We start from the raw sequence: 18303 nt of genomic DNA, 5'->3' as shown, positions 1-18303 counted from the left end.
ACACGCTTAGGGAACTAACTACATTGTCTACATGCAACTGAAATCAGCTGTGTGAAAAAAAAAATCGGGAAAATTCATAAAGTGCAAAACCTTGACTGTCATTTCACCTTTTTTAGGCAGGGAATATAAAGAGCTAGTGAGGCGTGAGAAAAATATTGTTGCTCTGTGGGATGAAGTTATGTAAGACTTTAGGTTGTCAAAACTAAAAGCTGCAAATACAAGCAGATCAAAAATATAACATATTTATGCAGTCGTGAGGTTTGTGTGTGTTGCCTTAAATCGTGTCTTGGGTTTTGAAAAATATTATTTTGGTGGCTAGCTTGACAACACCACAAGTAGAAGTAACATCCGCATATGAAGATCTTTTATAACCTCAAATCTTCTCGCTATAAAGTAGCAAGAATCACTCTGTAGCCTGGCTACAAGTTTTGAAAACTGCCCAAGAAATTCTGAAATGATCAAAAAAATTGCTAGGATGTGGGTGTCTATGGTTTGGTTATCAGCCAAGAATGTTTCCTACTGCATCCAAAAGATAAACCTGTCAAGCAATAAATAAACTGTCAAAAAGAATTCTCGCGGTGTAAAAATGCCACACAAAACATCACGTTGATCATTGACCACCTTCTCCAAACTAAAGTTTTCTTTCTTTCCCACATTCTCATCACTCTCACTTGCTTTGCAGTGAGGCTTGATGTAAACCGCAAGTCCGAGTGACCATTTCAAATTGAACGCTTCTTGTTTATCTATCGATTGCCATGTATATGTTTGCATCTACTGAACATATGAAATAAATCCAAACGCGTAGATGCCCAAATATAGAATGTTAACATCTACATCATTCTTTTCTGATTGAACAATATTGTTTTAGGTCAGTCATTTATTTTCATCAATTTTTTTGGGTGCTGTACTGTATTGCTAATCTCACACATCATGGACTTGTGTTGACATTTATAATAAAAATAATAAGACTAATTATTATGATTATTATTGCTCATGGGAGTTTTGTGTCAATGTAAAGCATATTGCAAAAAAGCAACATTGTGTTGGCCTGTTTAAAAAAAAAAGGCAGCGTGTGCAATTTGATCAAGAGACTTGTTTCAATCCGAACGTACCTCAAGTATTCTCAATTGAAATGTGTCTATTAATAAATAATACACAGTAAGTCCACAGCGACTTTCTAAATACCCTCTATGAGACCAGTACAATAAAGCACTCAAGATACGACCCAAGGCATTGCAAGATTTGCAGCCAAATGGTGAAAATGACACAATGCACAGAGTGTTCTGCAGATAAAGATGCAACAATGTTTTGCTTATCTCCTAGGACACCAGCGCATGCAGTGTGGGTGTGTGGACCAGACATGCTTGCCTGTTCATTGGCTTATCCTCTTAGTAAAGCTATGCAGCGGCTGCAATGTCTTGCTAGCTGTGGTCTACTCCCCCACATGTAACCCATTTCTCTTTTTCACTCGCAGCAAAACGACAGTCACAGTCGCCATCCCACTCACTCATTACTGCTTTTTACCTCGCATAACCAACCACCTCTCCAAGAAGCTTTCAAGCCACCCCCTCCTTCAACACAACCTGGCTGGCAAAAGGAAATGATGACGTTACCTAAAAACATTGAGTGGCAATGATCCAGCAAATTTGGTGAACTGCCGGGATGCGTTTGAGTTTGGGATGCAAAATTGTGACTTTTGCATTTAGGTTTGTCCACCCAAAACAAGTAATAGTGTGCCCGTCACTCATACAACGGTGATTGTCAAAAAGTAGAACACAACTGATTATTAAATGAAAATTATTGCGTTCTGTTTGTTTCCTTAATTCTGAAAATGCATTGTTTTCTTTTTAACTCAAATTGTTTATGTTGCTGTGAAAATGAACTAATATAAATAAAGAAAATACAAATCAAAACAAGGATAAAGCTAGCTGTTTTGTTACATAGAACTTTATTAACGTTTACCACAAAAATGAGCTCCCTAAAAAGACATTTAAACTTTAATTTGTCTGTAGTGATTTTGGCATGGCTGTGCTACAAGTTATCCATCTGGGAAATAAGTTGTTAAAGGTTGGCTAAACGCATTCAAAGATGACTTAGGATAAATCATTTGGATGTAAATGTCACACTGCTGGCAGGACAACGGAATAGATTTGCCTCATAGTCTGGAGATCTGGACTCAAATCTCAGTTGGAACATTTCGGTGTGGTTTTTGCATGTTCTCGTGTGTGCCTGTGTGGATTTTCTCGGAGTTATTTTTGTTTCTTCCCACACTCAAACCATAACATGCTTCTACAACTGCAATAATTGACAAGTTTATTGCTTGTCATTCAAATTTGACAATATTTACATGGAAGATGGAAGAAAAAAAATGAAAGGAATTTTCGTTGCAGTTCATTCTTTCATCTAACACACATCAACAGAAAAGGTTATGCAGAATTACTGTCAGCATTTGCTCATTTCAGATGTAACAATTGATTTTTAAACATCATCACAATTAAATAAATGCTTAACTGACTCCAGATGATGCATTTGAAGAAAAGTGACGTTCAAATTGCATAACCCATGCATGGTCACATTTTATGACACAGGAATTTTGAATTCATGCCAATCAAGCAGATGGGCACAGACGCAATTTTAAGACAGACATGCACGCAAAGCACATTTAAGAGCGGAGACAAATCAACCAGATGGAGTGTGCAGCTGACTGGAGGGAAAAACTCGACATGCACCCTAAGATGGCAATGATTAAAAGCAAAAAGAGGATTCAAATACAGAGTGACGATATGTTACATAATCAGGGATGCACAAAACAATTTTAGTCTGGTTTTCAAAGGAGCACCAATCACAAATCACTGCATCTGAATAGTTCTATCTTTAGTCTTTGGCGCCCTCTTCTGGTCGTCATCGGTAAAAGAAATCTCACGGCAAGATGTGCCTCAGTTTTTATTTTAAGTAAAATGACAAGACCAAACAGAAAGGATTGTGTAATGTGAAAATGTCTCATCGCAATTCAAGAATAATTAAAGGTGGAGAATTGATTAAATTATTGCAATTTTTGTGTTGCTCATATAGGGTTCAGTGTAGTTTTTATATTTGGAAAAAACTCATTTAAAATTCAAACAAAACCTTTTTTGTGCGTCAAATTCAACATCCTAGTCAATCATGTCAAAATGCTATATATTTCAGACTATATATCATCCAGAAGTTTAATAACAGAACAAACAAAAGGCCACTAGATGGTGATAAAAGCTAGAATATTTTTCTAAAGATGAAACTGCAGTCTATACATCCATTTTTACCCTAAGCCGTGACCAATAAGTGATTTAAACTAAGAATTAGGAAATGGCCCTATTTATTTGCATGGCAAATCCATCACCATAGAACAAACGTATCAAATTTTATGTTTTGAACAAAAAAATATCTGTACACAGATGTTGGCAATCAAAATGAATAGAAAGCATCTTAAAATCACTGACAGTCGCCCTTTAAACAATATAATGAACAAAACCCTCACCACATTTCTCACTGTTTTTACGAGCTTCTGTTATTTACTATAGTATGCATTGTCTAAAGCATAAATGAGTCTGTTTCCTCATAGAAATCTTAATTGCCCAAAACTAAAATTAACTGACCCTAAAAAAGGAATGCATAATTTCGGACCATCCTAAGATTCAACAATACCCAGAGAATGAAGCAAATAATTATATTAAAAGTGAAGCTTATGGAGATGAAAGCAAAGAATGGAAATTGTCTAAAAGACAAAAGAATGTGTTCATGGGTGGGATGGGGGGGGGGGTTGCAATTATCAAGGCCGCAGACAGTGACGTGATCAGAGAGGGATAACTAACTGCAAGCATGCGTAGTGAAATGGGATATAATTTGAACAATAAAAATGGAATTGTATGAAACATAAAGATAATAATAGTGTCATCTTATTTCGGAACATGCTAATTATGTCAACCATAATGAATCTGTTGAATTGATATCTCCCAAAAAGATTTACTGGAGGCTTGAATGCCCCCCTCCTTTGAATTAATTAGGATCAGTAATTACTGTTTATATTGTCCTTAATGAGCCCAAAGGCAAAAAAACTTCACTCAACCAAATTAAACACAAAAGGCAAAAAGCTAATGTGTGGCCCAATAACACTATGAACACACATCACTGAAAATGAAATAAAACAGATTTCACATTTCCATGCTAAAATCGCTTATTATAAGCAGCAGCAGCAGCAGCGCAACACGTGTAAACTCAGGACACCGCATCACAAACCCGAACCATTTTATCGAGATTTTCTCTTTGTGTCTGTCAAATAGATCTGGCATTTACAGCTGATATTTTGTCAAATCATAATGCTAAAAGTACAATAGTGCTTCATTATCACAGTAAAGGTCTGAAAGGAAATGTGAAAAGTCCATCAGGTATTTCAATCAAATGTGCTTGAGTGACATGCCAAAGTCTCACCCTTGTGAATTTTTCTTTCTTTCTTTCTTTCTTTCTTTCTTTCTTTCTTTCTTTCTTTCTTTCTTTCTTTCTTTCTTTCTTTCTTTCTTTCTTTCTTTCTTTCTTTCTTTCTTTCTTTCTTTCTTTCTTTCTTTCTTTCTTTCTTTCTTTCTTTCTTTCTGTCATGGGTTAATTTAAATTGGGTTGGCACATTATTTTACGCACGCCTCACCCATGCATAATTCTCGCCTCCATAAATCCATGTATAATTGACATTTTTATTGATTGTTGACATACACCTACGGCACAAGATTATGATCACTCGTACAGCTAATGCATCCAATAAAAGAGCTGTATCAGAAATTCTGCACTTATGGCATTGAGAGGTATGACATCTCGTACATTCATGCAAAAAAAAGAAACACGAGCAAACAGACAAAAAGGGACACTTAACTTGAAGGGCGAGCTAAGAAATGGTGGCAGCAGGCGTACACAGATGTGTACACTGAGTGAGGTGAACAAAGACAAAGACTCCAATGTTTCCAAGTATGTGGCGGTGACACTCGGGTTTTTAACTGTCTCGTTAGCACATCTCACTCTTGAGCTGTAGATTGTGTCCTGAGAGACTACATTGCGTGAAAATTAGATTTTGCCACCTTTATCTTTTTACTTGTAACATATTATGAATCATGTTTTGTTTTATAATCAAAGAATACTGGTAGATAATGTGTTTTAATTGTAAAAATATATAATTGATGTCATTCCTTTTTGTGCTGCCTGAAAGTAAGGCTATTTCGTTTTAGACAGTTACATTCTGTTATATGGCCTTCTGGTAAGTTTTGATGAAATATTAACAGCTTGGGCTGTATAAATGGATTTGCTCAATCAAGAAAGAGTTCTTTTGAAAATAGACAGCAAATGTGGAAATTCATGAATGTAGACAGAGATGGAAACAATATTGTCAGACAAATGGTGTAGAGATGGGACAGCTGTGGCATAAACCTTACTTCTATTCAATTTTGTACCATCGGTGAAACACATTTATCAATTACTGGAAATATAAAATATTCTCCTCTTCAAAATAACTGTTTTATCTGCTTCTATACAATAATAAAATTACGTATGCCAAACGACATGCTTTTTTTTCATCTCTCTCTTCTTCGCTCTCTCTCTCACTCTCTCTCTGACATTTATCTAAATAGATGCTAGTTGCTCTCTAATTAATATGTCTGGTGGCCTTATTATTCTTTGAGGGTGATATTTTCCTGTGATGAAAGGCAGAGAAGGTCAATTTTAACAGAGACCCTTGGGAGAAAACAGGACAAGTCGAACTGCGTGCATTTGTGTGAGTGCGTGTGTGTGCAAATTACCTCTCTGTGCTCTTCTTACTAATCAAAACAATTAGGAATAGACGATTTTTACTGTCTAGTGGTGTTGAGCTAGGTTATCATACTTCCTTCTGTACGTTTGAAGCGTGCCTACTGCACATTTGGCTTGATTATGCAGAAGTATTTATGGGAAAGAGGAACTGAATGAATAATGTACATTCTGTTTGTGTAATGATGGAAGATTTTCTATAGATTTTATTCAACAATACCAATGTTGGTTTTTTTAACGAAATATCTTTGCCTTTTTTCAAAAAAAAAACCAAAAACTTTTGAGTGTCTTGAGAAAATGAAAAGAATCCTTTCTGATAACTTTAATTGGTTCTTTTTAACTAGTTTTCTCTCCCGTACCACATTTACATATTTATTTCAGCAGACCAATTACCACTGGGTGGCTGTAGCTGCATTTCATTACCAACCTACTGTAATAGATTTTAATCTATTGTTCTCTGCATTCATTCAAGAATGTGACAGATACCCGCAGTCGACTGTGGAATATATTCAATCACACATCCTCCGCCCCAAAACTATCACATTAACATGCTAGTAGGGACAAAAAAAAAAAAGCTTCTTCAAGCACTCTCCGTCCTTTCTTTACTGTATTCAACAAAGCCAGTTTCTTCATCCAAAGGGGAAAGTAAGGTAAAAGAAACAGAGAAATTGAGCAAGAAAGGAAAGTAGGGGGGTAGCGGCATGAAGGAAAAAAAAGCCTGTCAAAGCAGTTTTGAGCTTCATCTCATTTTTCTTTGAGGTCTACAGGGTGGGGGGGAAAAAAAAAAAAAAAAGAAATCAATTATAGAGCACACCTGAATATTATTTCGAGCACCCAGCCAGCCACTCTAGTCCCTGGCTGTCCCCTAGAAAACCAAATTACTCAGCAAACTTATCGCTTGCCATAGCAGGTCTGGTATTAAAGAAAACAATCAAGCAGGACTGGATTAATCTCTGACAAGCACCTTATCTTTAACTTGCACCTTTGTTATTTTCTGATGAGCTGCTCTTTTCCCCCCGTCACATTCTACCATACCTCACTGCCCCCTTTCATTTTCTCCACGGGCCACGGTAGAGGACCTTCCAGTTTATTAAAAAAAAACCTTTATTTGTGAAGAACAAAAAGGGGGCGACGGCAAACAATAAGGTCAGGTAATCTCTCTTCTGCCAGCAGTCACTCACCTGATATTTGGAGTGTTATCAGTGCCGGGAAAGGATTTCCTGTAGGTGAGAGAGGTAGATGCAGTGTGAGGTGTGGAAAAAAAAACCTGATTGGCGTATAGTAACGTCCAGCGAGTGATCTTTAGATGTCTCTACGTATCAAAGGAAAAAAAAGGTGCCTGGTCACATCACACCTCTGCGGAATTATGTTAACAGAGGGCAATGTCGCAGACACACAGACAAGTATAGAAGTACTAACTATTAAAGACTAATATGCAAAGCAAAATTCAAATAAAACATCAATAGTCCAAAAGCCTAATTTACCAGAGTTACTGCAACATGATTCCATTTGTGCCTGATGAAGTTGAATAGAGCAGTAGACCTTTACCAGATTGGTCCTCATCACTAAACTTCCCATTTCCACAATTTGTCCTTGATAGACCAAACAGGCAGACATCACATCTGAAATGCTACATATGGCAAAAAATAATGAAAATATTCTTTGCGTGTGTGCGAGGGTGAACTGTGAATTGTTGTATAATAATAATCATCATCATCATCAGGCCTTGCAGCAATGTCTTCATATGAACTCAGCCAAGAAGATCTATTCGTGTGAAAATTTCACACATCCTTTTTTTATATTGCACAGCATAACAAAGAGCTGAAGCATATTCCAGGTACCTCAGGGCAAAAGTCGCTACACCCCTGGACCGGTTGGCATTCAATCACAACCGTGTTCACACCATATGTGGAAAAAAGGGGGCCGTGGACTTGTGAGCGTCATGGGCACTATCCAGGAGGCCTCCAAGAAGATGGCCGTCGGGGACAATCTGCTCATTGAATGCTTCGAGCTACAGAAGCCAAGTAAGGTGAAGGAGTCAGATGCACAGTCATGGAAAGACAAGCCCCTGCATGGTATGTCCCACCGACAAAATGAACGAGTGGCTGACAAAACATTGGATAGACACAGCACTAATAGCTACTAATAATGGTATGTTTCTTCTCTCTCTCTCTCTCCCTCTAACAGAAAAAAGAAGCCAAACTCTTCACATTCTACATTCTTCTCATCTTCGTTGTACTATATCGACGACCTGGCGTGGAGCATTGCTGATTCACCATTTTCATTTTTATTTGAAGCTGAAGCCTATGCTATAATTTCTTCGTCTATTGGTTCCTTTACACTTTATCTGTCCTTCTCCTTCTCTCAACAACCCCCACAGCCAGGACGTCATTGTAGCCACATGTGAATACTGTTTGATGTTGTTCTAGAGGTAAATAGACGTGGCAAACACTTGACACAGTTGTTAAACAGAGAGCGTATAAATGTCTCCTAACTTGACATCAAACACTATGCTAATGTCTGTTGCATTAGTGATAGCGGGCCCAGCAGAGAGGAGGAAGTGTATAGAAACAACCAGGGCGACACGGTACATCTCAACACCATGCAGAAAATCTGTGCACGACTGAAGAAAAAAATATAGGTAATGCAAAGAAAGGAGTTGCATAAATAAGCTTGCTGTATTGTAAAGTGATTTGTCCTGCTGTAAGATTGAAAATTGCTTCAGTGCCCGCATTTATATAAAGCTGCCATCTCACTATTATTGATGTGTCCCTTCCACCATTCAAATGCTTGACAATTCTATTCACTCGCTAAGACAAATCTCATATGGTGCGGATTTAAGACCACACACCTTATATGTACATTCAAAAGATCAATCACGCATAAATTCTTGTGAATCGGTGATCCTTGAATCCTTGATCAGTTGAGTTTAAAAAGCAATATAAAAGAGAGCGAACGAGAGAGATTGTGAGCGAGGAGCAATGATGAATGCAAATGAAATGTAAATACAGTATGTAATATGAATAATCCAATCAAGTTGAATGAAGCAAATGTATACATATTGCAAATTGAGACCAAAGACACTATTTTAAGGAACAAAAGTGTTCCTGGAAAGCACAGCCAAATGAAACAAGCAGGAGATTTATATGAGCACTACAACCAGGAGGGGGTAGCTATCAGACTATGGTGCCGCCATAGTAAATAGGCACCTTTGACACAAAGTAAAGCCGAAATGAATCAAATTAATTAGTGATATGATAGTTTTGATGGCTATGGTTCGCCACAGTAAAGACCAAAGTACAGAAAGGAAATGAATGATAATCAAGCTTTTTAATCATCTGTTAATTTCATTATTTTTGTGCCCAGAATAACGAAGGTTTCCCAGTTAAATCATATTTTGATTTGTTGAATTCATTTTTTAATATGTGTCTTGGTATATGAAAGACCATACTGGTCTGTGTTTGCTTTGTCATCTGATGAATTTCAAATTATTAAAGTAGCAACAGAGCATTATATCATAGAATGTTTTGTAATGCAAACCCACTGTTCTCGCTTCTTTGTGGCATAAAATAAAATGAGCAGTATAAAAAAGTAGACGGATGGAATAAAGAATTCAGAATGCTACGCTGCACATTGTAGTCTGTGTGTGAAGAATGATAAGTGAAAGCGAATGATTAAAACCTACATTATATACATTCCAGCTGACAAGTAGGCAGATGGAAAAGAGCAGAGGTGAGAAAGCAGGACAAAGCAGCGAGGTAAAGTCGAGAGACAGCTGGTGGAAGGGGCAGGGAGACTTAGAAGAGCCACATCCTAATTGCAATGCACTCACTAAAAGGCACATGTCTTGCACACAACACCCACACCTGAGACGTGCCATTTTCCCAGAAAAGTGGGCTAATTTGAGTCAACGGGAGGTCTGCAGACATCATTTAATACAGAACAATGACCCTTGACACAGACACATGCACCTGCACCAAATCACAAGTTACCAATTGGCCTATCCAGCCATCCATCCGATCGGTCTATCCTTCCGTTCAATCGGTCTGTCTGATCGGTCTGTCCGATCGGTCGGTCCATCCGTCCCGTCCGATCTGTGTCTGTCATGTATCCACCCACCTATCCACGTACGTACGTACGTACCGACCGAACGATAATTCCAGAATTAGTGGAATTTTGATCGATCGATCGAAAATAGCCTACAAAACTACAGAAATCCTCAAGTTGATTTCTGTAGTCAAATTAAGTGACTATAGTATATCTGTCTGTCTGTCTGTCTGTCTGTCTGTCTGTCTGTCTGTCTGTCTGTCTGTCTGTCTGTCTGTCTGTCTGTCTGTCTGTCTATCTATCTATCTATCTATCTATCTATCTATCTATCTATCTATCTATCTATCTATCTATCTATCTATCTATCTATTGAGTATATTCATGGCACCCTCGTTGGTGCCTTTTGCTCACCATAGCAAATTCACCCTCCCTCCCTCTACTCCTCTCTCACCCTTGTCTTTCTCTTTGCAGCTGCACACTTAAAGACCCTTGCTGTATTATCCTTTCAATAAAGGCCCAGGCAGGAAGCAGAGAGGTAAAGGACAGCTAGGGAAAAAAAAGATGAGGCTGCCTCTGCCACAGCAGCCTTCAAACCTCATTAACTTTTGTCTTGTTGCAGCGCTTTCTCTTTTTCTCGCACACACACACGCAGCACGGTTTTTCGGGCAAGCACACCCACACACACAAACATACATGTACTCTGTGACCCACGATTACATGCACTGAACATGTATCCATTTTGGTTTTTTTTGCAAACACACACAGCGTTTGCTGTCGTCAATCTTGCGTGCTGATGATTTTCCAACAGATGTTGCTTTGATAGTCTCACCAAAAATACATCTAACTATATTATAATTGTATCTTAGTTCAGAAATGCTTTAATTTGTCCATCAATAATGAGGTGGGCTTGGTTGCTCGTAAGTATTCATTTCTTACTGTCTGTTTGTTGTAAGTCCATCGTGCTGCAATGCTTGTTACAAAAGTTACAAAAAAATACCTGAAATTGTAATAATTTTATAATGGGTAAAAAATATCAATAAGCTTTGCAAGGCTGAGCGTCACTTTCATGCTGGGCAAAGTGGGTGAAGTTCTTTGCCTCCAGTGTCCCTCGCATGTGCAAATGATGTTCAATCTAAAAAAGAAAATCCCTTGGTCTAACATCTGATGTCAAAGTGGCCTTGGTAGACTGAATAGAATACATTTAATTGTGTATTCTCTTTATTCCAATGTAAAACAAACCTAGCAAACAGGCAAAAATTCAAATACAAACCTGAACCTGTGATCGAATCAAATGTACAGTAATTATTACAATGCTGTCCTTCTTTGTCTTGGCTCTCATTAAAAAGATTACACTGGATATTTTTTTCATATTTATGTTTGACTTTGTTTCTGATTTATTGTTTCATCCGGTTACCCCTTGAATACATGACAGGAGGTGCCATTATTTAGCTCTAACCTACTGAAGGCCAGTTAATATGATTTATTGCATGATCATTTTTTTCTGAATTGTGTTTTTACTAACTACAAAGTTAGATAAACAGTTTGAAAACCTTTTTGAACAGTTGTAACATGACTCTACTAAAGGCAAATTGTATCGTTCTACTTTTGACTAAACTTTGATTATCAATGTTGATATAGTCAACTGCTTCACAATATAAAGTAGAGTTACTAATTTACACGATATGGAGAAGCTTCCGAAGGTGTCACGGTGGTTCGTGCCACTCAGTCACCTGCTAATGAATAATCAACTTTCACAGCTTGAATGTTGGGGTGCTAATTCGCATTGCACACCATGTGCCTGAATCACGGTGTACTAATTCATTATCATGGAGATGTGTATAATCAAACAATTAGTGAATTTCTTCTCATGAACAAGGCCTGCTCAGTGTCTCTGATGTGCTTGTTTGTGATGAGTTCAGGTTGACTGATGATCTCATGCATGCTGGCTGGCCCAGCAAGGTTTTCTGGCTGCTTTCCAGTTTATGGAATTGTGAGAGTTAAAAAGCTCTTGACAAATTCTCACACACTCAGTGAAGGTGCCAGACGGAGGAGTTAGACCACTATAAATGAAAGAGTCCACGTTAAACTACTTTATGATGCTGGATGGGGCAAACATGTGTTTGGTTATCTACTTAATGGGTTAAGCACTCTACGTGTTTTAGTCTAGCTTGTGCATACATGTATAAAATTGCTGGTAACTTACTGATTAAAATTAAAAAAAGAGAAAAAACACCATGGTAATAGATGAACTGAAATTATTTCTCCAATTCTGAATTTGACTTGTGCATCTGTCAAGTCTGGTCATTTCCTGGAACAAATCATTTTTTCTTTCACAGAAGTTAATTAGGATTTCAAGCTTTTCAAAAATAATTCACCATATCCCATTCTTATTTTCTATGTGCGTATTGGATCATTATGTTGGAGGAACCATGTGGCTGAGACCAAGGGTGTATTCACACTTGCATTGTTTGGTCCACTTTAAACAGACTTTGAAGCATGTATGAATACACACAAATGGATCCTGGTGTAGACCAAACAACCGGATTGAGAACCACCTTCTGAGGTCATCTCTCATTAGTGTGGTTTGCTACATGTCTGAATACAAAACCACAGCTGCACCATATAAGGATGTGAGCGACTTTTTGGATTTCATGAGCCCTACATTTATACTTATATCACTGATGATCATTTAAACATTAGTATTTCTCAGAAAAAAAGGTTCATTGGACAATAAAAAGTTTCTTTGGATTATTGGACAATGGAATAGGTATATTTGTTTTAGCCAGGCAACCATTTTAGACTAGTACATAAAAAAAGTCATTTTGTTTTGCCGTTTAATCACATTCATGGTTAAAAGAAACAATAAAGAGTTGTGTGTTCACTTAGTTTCAAGTACATCCTGCTACACGTTACTATATGTGGCAAATAAAATTGGTGCACATGGAACATTAGAAAAACTAACCACATGAAGCCATTTATATTGGTTTTGCTTGATGAGATTATCAATCCTCTCTGTAAATAATTCACAGGCAAAAATCAAATTTGTCTCAGATTTGATGAATAGTATTTCATAAAGTCAACAAGCTGCTTCCATTAACCAACCGGCATGATTCTGTATATTACTTATCTTGGTCAGAATTGTTATGCATATAATGAATAATGCAGTGTCGCAATATTAGGGGAAGTTATATTCAGGATTGCATGTGTGTGAGTGGAGAAGGGTTGGTTTGTGAGAGGGGGAGGGGGGGGGGATTATAGTTGCATCAATTGAATTGTAGATAGAAAACACAGTACTGCTGTTCCTTTGTTTGGTGTGCTACCCTTCAATCCAGCAACTAGTTGTTGGAGAGATGTTAGTTTACGTCATCATCTTCCTGAATGCTTGTACATGTGTAATCTGGTAATTGTCGGTGTTGTACGCAATAAAGAAAGTACACAGCAGTGTCAATTAATTTCACCCTTGATGAAAAATAAATCATAAAATACTCTAAATGAAAATATAAAGGCCACAAAAAAGATCTTATCTTGCACTACTGCAGAATGGACATCTTTGGAGAGACTGACCACCATCATTTCTGCCTAGTCAGATGGTCCCCTGCAATGCATGTGTGTGTGTGTGTGCATATGTGTGTGTGTGTCTTGTCTGTGTGTAGTAGCGAGGACCTGATAAGGGCATTAGAGTCAAAAGTTACAAATTATAACCACACAATATGATGCTTTTCCATGAAATGAGAAGCTCAACAATAAAGTGTTCGCTGTGTGATGTCTGAATTAGAGCTTTATTGTCTACCATTAGACTTCTTGTATTAATTAGATTCCATACCATTTGATTGTCCAGTTTAGAGATATTTTTATTATACTAGTTAGTTATGAAATATATTATTGTCCATGGTTGGCTATGATTTGAAGCACTGAAGCAAGCATATAACCTGTGGCTGAGGTCAAACTTTCTGACGCACAGTTGTACCGTCCACAGATCCAAGACATTTGGTGTGGAACGCAACACAGAAGCTCGAGAACATACTGTAAGCGAGCCTCCTCCGTCTTACGCATCATGTACATGAAGTCCATGGGCTTCAAAGGTATCAATCACTGCACAAAAACAACTCACCAGATTTAAGTTAGATGCAAAAATATGTGGTTGTTCGTTTTGTGAAGTGTTGAGATCCTTTCATCTCTGAGGACTGTCATCTCTCTCCTTCAGCATCTTTCTCTGCTAGTACTCTGCGTCTTGTCATGTAATCAGCAGCTGTTAGTATTTTTAGACCAGTCCACAAAGGAAGAATACAAGATTTTTCCTATCATATTGACCAATTGTATGAACATTGGATTTAGAATAGGCCACATTGAAAGCCCGGAGCTCTTATTGAGATTGTGGCTGTCTTTGCACAACAGATTTCACACCTATCATGTTAATACAGACTGAATCCCTGAAAGAACAGGATTGATTTCCAGGATGTTTCAGTTCATTGTAGATTTACATTCCACTTACAGATGTCTCCTGTGTGTCCATGACACACACAATGTGGTGAAGGATCCGTGTAGCACCAATGTCGGACGATAGCGGCTGATACCCAGTCCACTTGTGCCATACGCACAATGGAACCCCAAGGGCAGCCGCATCACACAAATGGAGCCGCCATGTCGCCCATCGGTACGAAAAAGTAATACATTTATCAGGGCCGTTGTGCACTAAAAGAAGTTAAAGTGCTGCTGAGAAGTTTTGAAAGTCTTCTAAAAAAAAAAAAAAAAAAGACTGCAGACTAAACCCATTCCATGCTACTTCAGTAATTTGTGTGCATCTGCCAACAAAAATGTTAGACAGTTATTCTTGAAAGCTAAAATTTAAACAGGGAACGAGACCAAAAAGATCATAATGTTATTTCAAGGTTAATGTCTTTAATTTTGCAGAAAGTGCATACTGTATATAATTTGCATATTTAAAACCTAATAAATATCTATTATTGTCTTAACCTTTGCTACTCAATGTGTTATGCACGATTGTAAATAGTTTGATTTTGGATTATGTTGTCGTTGAGTAGCATTTCAGTCACCTCTGTGCATATTTTAGTCTGTTCTTCATCGAGCCTTCTTTTTTCCATTCCTCTAAATTTTCTTTCAAATAGTCTATTTTGTTTCCCTTTATCGTTGAACTTGCACAGTTGCTCATTTGAGTGATTAGGAGGGTGTGTTTGTACAAATAAAAGAAAGACCACACCCATAACTAAACAGTTTTTCTTAATTAGACACTTGCTCCTTTGTGTAGCGAAGCTCCTACTGACTGAGAAAGTATGTTCACAGCAACTGTCAACTGAAATTGTTTCATTCTAAAAGTCGTTCAAAAAGTTTCATCTAACTAACTCTAAAGTCTCCCCTCCACCTAGTTCATTCTCAGATCCATATAGATGATCAGTTATTCCATGAAAAAGAAATGCCCTAGCCTACATTTTCTCTTTATCTTCTTTCCTCTCCTTGTCTTTGAACCGAATCTTTGTTGTTGATGAGACTTCTGTTGTGGTAACCAAACTTGCCTCAGCAACTCGGGCTGTCCAGTGGGACAAGCATTCCATTTCCGCACTTTTAACAAGTTGCTACGATATGTATAAAGAAGGTATGGGAGGAAGAGATGAGAAAGGGTGATGGCATGGCAGGCTTGGCTTCTGGGCTCTTTCTCCTCCAGCACTCTCTCAGAGATAATGGGGCAGCTGATAGCAGCCTTGGAGACTTGTGTGGCTCCAAGCAGAAGATATGGAACGATAACGTCTGCAGCAGCCCGCTGTTGCTGCTGTTCTTTGTGTCTTTCTATCTAACGTTTGACTGTGGACAGTGCCAGTGTCCTTTTGCCTTTTTCTTTTGCTGTGTCTGTTTTCGCAAGGGCCCAACACATACTATGCTGTGCATCGTGTGGAGGCGGCTGTGTGTATCTGCTGCTCATTAAAACTGTAAGCCTACACCACCCTGCCTAGCATCACACCACAAAATCTCTATGTGCACAAGAAAAGTCAGTTTTGATATAATGTTTCACCTTTGTGCCCCTGCTGCACCGAGGTTTCACCTTTGTGCCCCTGCTGCTGTACATCACATGTTTTTAATATTACTTCTGAAATTATGAACCTATATTTTGCACACATGCTACATATACTTCTGTGTGAGATAAAACTGCAGTAATTTCATTGTATGTGTTTATCAAGGTGATATTAAGTGTCAAACTAATTTTTATCTGGGGTCGCATTGTACTCAGTTATATTGTAAAAGCTACACAACAAACGGATGAATAACTAGCTTTGAAAACAGACTCGTAAAAACTGTTCAAATATTTTAACAAGATGAATGGTAATAGAAATTGCTAGCAATATTTGTACTTTTTAAACGTGAAGACAATTTGCAATTTTAATATTGACACATGAAGTCAATCCACAATTTGTCTTCGCGAAATGATGTGACGGGCCGTATGTGGCCCTCGGACCTATGGCGTATAGGGTTACAATTAATGTTGCTATCAGGTTATGGGAAAAAAAAAAAGCGCAAAATTTATTTTGACTGTCACCAGCTTTTCTGCTAAAAAATTCGATATACATATATGCACAAAAATAATGTGGAGACCTTAGATTATTTCCCCATAGTACAAAACGTATCCTTACTATTTTTGTCAGTGTACCGCATACATTTCTAAAGCTTTGCTCGATGACTTTCATTCCAACGCGTACATTTCTTTCTTGCCACATTGATGAATGGCAAAGGGCCAAGCTTTTCTCCATGCTTTAAACGAATAATTTTTTCGTGTAACAATCATTTCTTGACAGCTCAAATGAGAAAATGATTAATAGGTCTTGCAATTAACATAATGAGGTATCAGTCTGGACAGGTAGAAAAAATACTTCATCAAGCCAAGCTATATTTATCTTATGCACCTGTTCTACTCATTTTAGCACTTAGATTGTAGTCTACTTCGCCACGTGCTGATTACTTTTGATCAGCTATGACTGGCTATCATATTTTTCTCACTCTTGCTCTCTCTCGCATCCTTCCTCCCTCCCCTCCTCCTCCTCTCCCATATAGTATACTATGGACATCATGTTGGACCAGGCATGCGCACGTAGCAATTAATTAAATCAAAAAAATAATAATAAAGAAACAAACGCCACAATAGTTTTATCTTTAAAAATCTCTTAAGCTGCACCACTTGATTTCATGGAAAAGGCATTTTAACACACACGCACGCACACACACACACGTGCCACCGTGACATGTATAGCACATGATTTCACAAAGTCGAGTATACAGTATTTTCCTTTCCGGTATCATGTGACTTGTTAGTGTTACGAGGTTTCAGGTCTGAATGGTGGGGAATAGATGTGTTAAAGATGGTGTTATCGCTCTTACACTTTTTCGTATTGGTCGCTAGAAATTCAATATGGCACCTCAACTCTCTGAAGGTCTGAAGAAAAGAATTGTTGCTCGACATAAAGATGGCCAATCATATAAGGAGCTTGCCAACACCTATAATTGTGCTATAGCGTGGTTTCCAAGATCAAACAGCGGTTTGAGATCTGTAATCTTTTTTTTATTTTTTCTCATTGACAAAAAAATACCAAAATACAATTCAAAGTTTCCTTGTAATTATTTTTACGACATGGAGACCAAGGTTGGAGGTGAAATGAAAAAAATAATGGCAATATAATTTGTCCGAGTGGATTTGCCATGAATCAGCCATTTAAAAGGATCACTATTTCCCACGCTGCAATTGATAGCAAAACAAAATCATATCTAAAATCAAATAGAAAAGCACAATTATTCTTGTTTCTTTTATTTGCTGCTTTTTACTTAGAACAAACGTTCGCGTATTTTGAATTTGCATTATATTTCATGACAGTAATTTATATTACAAAGATGTATGAGAATGCGCATACACATGCACATAGCACTTACTGACTGATTCTGCAATGACAAAAAGTCTCCTGAGAAAAATTGCTCAGAGCCCAAAAGTAGAGTTGGAGGAAGGAACGACAAGATGAGCGAAAGATGAGAAGGAGATGTGTAGGAGGAGGAGTGAGAGAGTCAAGAAATACAGTAAATGCACTTCACCTGCCGCAGTTGTTTGCATATTTGCGTCAGAGCTCGCTGCGCTTTGATAGATTTTAGCACATTTGTCTGTATTGATTGCAATCTTGGCAAGCACAAGAGCAAATCAATTAAGACCGGTGACTGATACCGTGTCTAAACTTTTGCCCTTTCTCAACAGCAACTAACAGTAATTAAAAGCCGACTGTAGCACACGATGTGACAGTAATGACCATAATTGATCGTCGTCAAGGTTCACATGCCAGATAATGTTGTTGTTTATCTGGATAATTATTTGTGTTTATTCATAAGCTCAGGAAATCCTCCGCCCCTCCTCAAATGAGCCTTTGCCAAGGATACCCTGAGCCCAACACA

The sequence above is a fragment of the Syngnathus leptorhynchus genome, chromosome 8, assembly GCF_054491065.1.
Source record: "Syngnathus leptorhynchus isolate UIUO chromosome 8, UIUO_Slep, whole genome shotgun sequence".
In the NCBI taxonomy this organism is placed as follows: Eukaryota; Metazoa; Chordata; class Actinopteri; order Syngnathiformes; family Syngnathidae; genus Syngnathus; species Syngnathus leptorhynchus.
The sequence above is the reverse complement of the archived record's forward strand: the minus strand, read 5'-3'. Positions refer to the sequence as shown.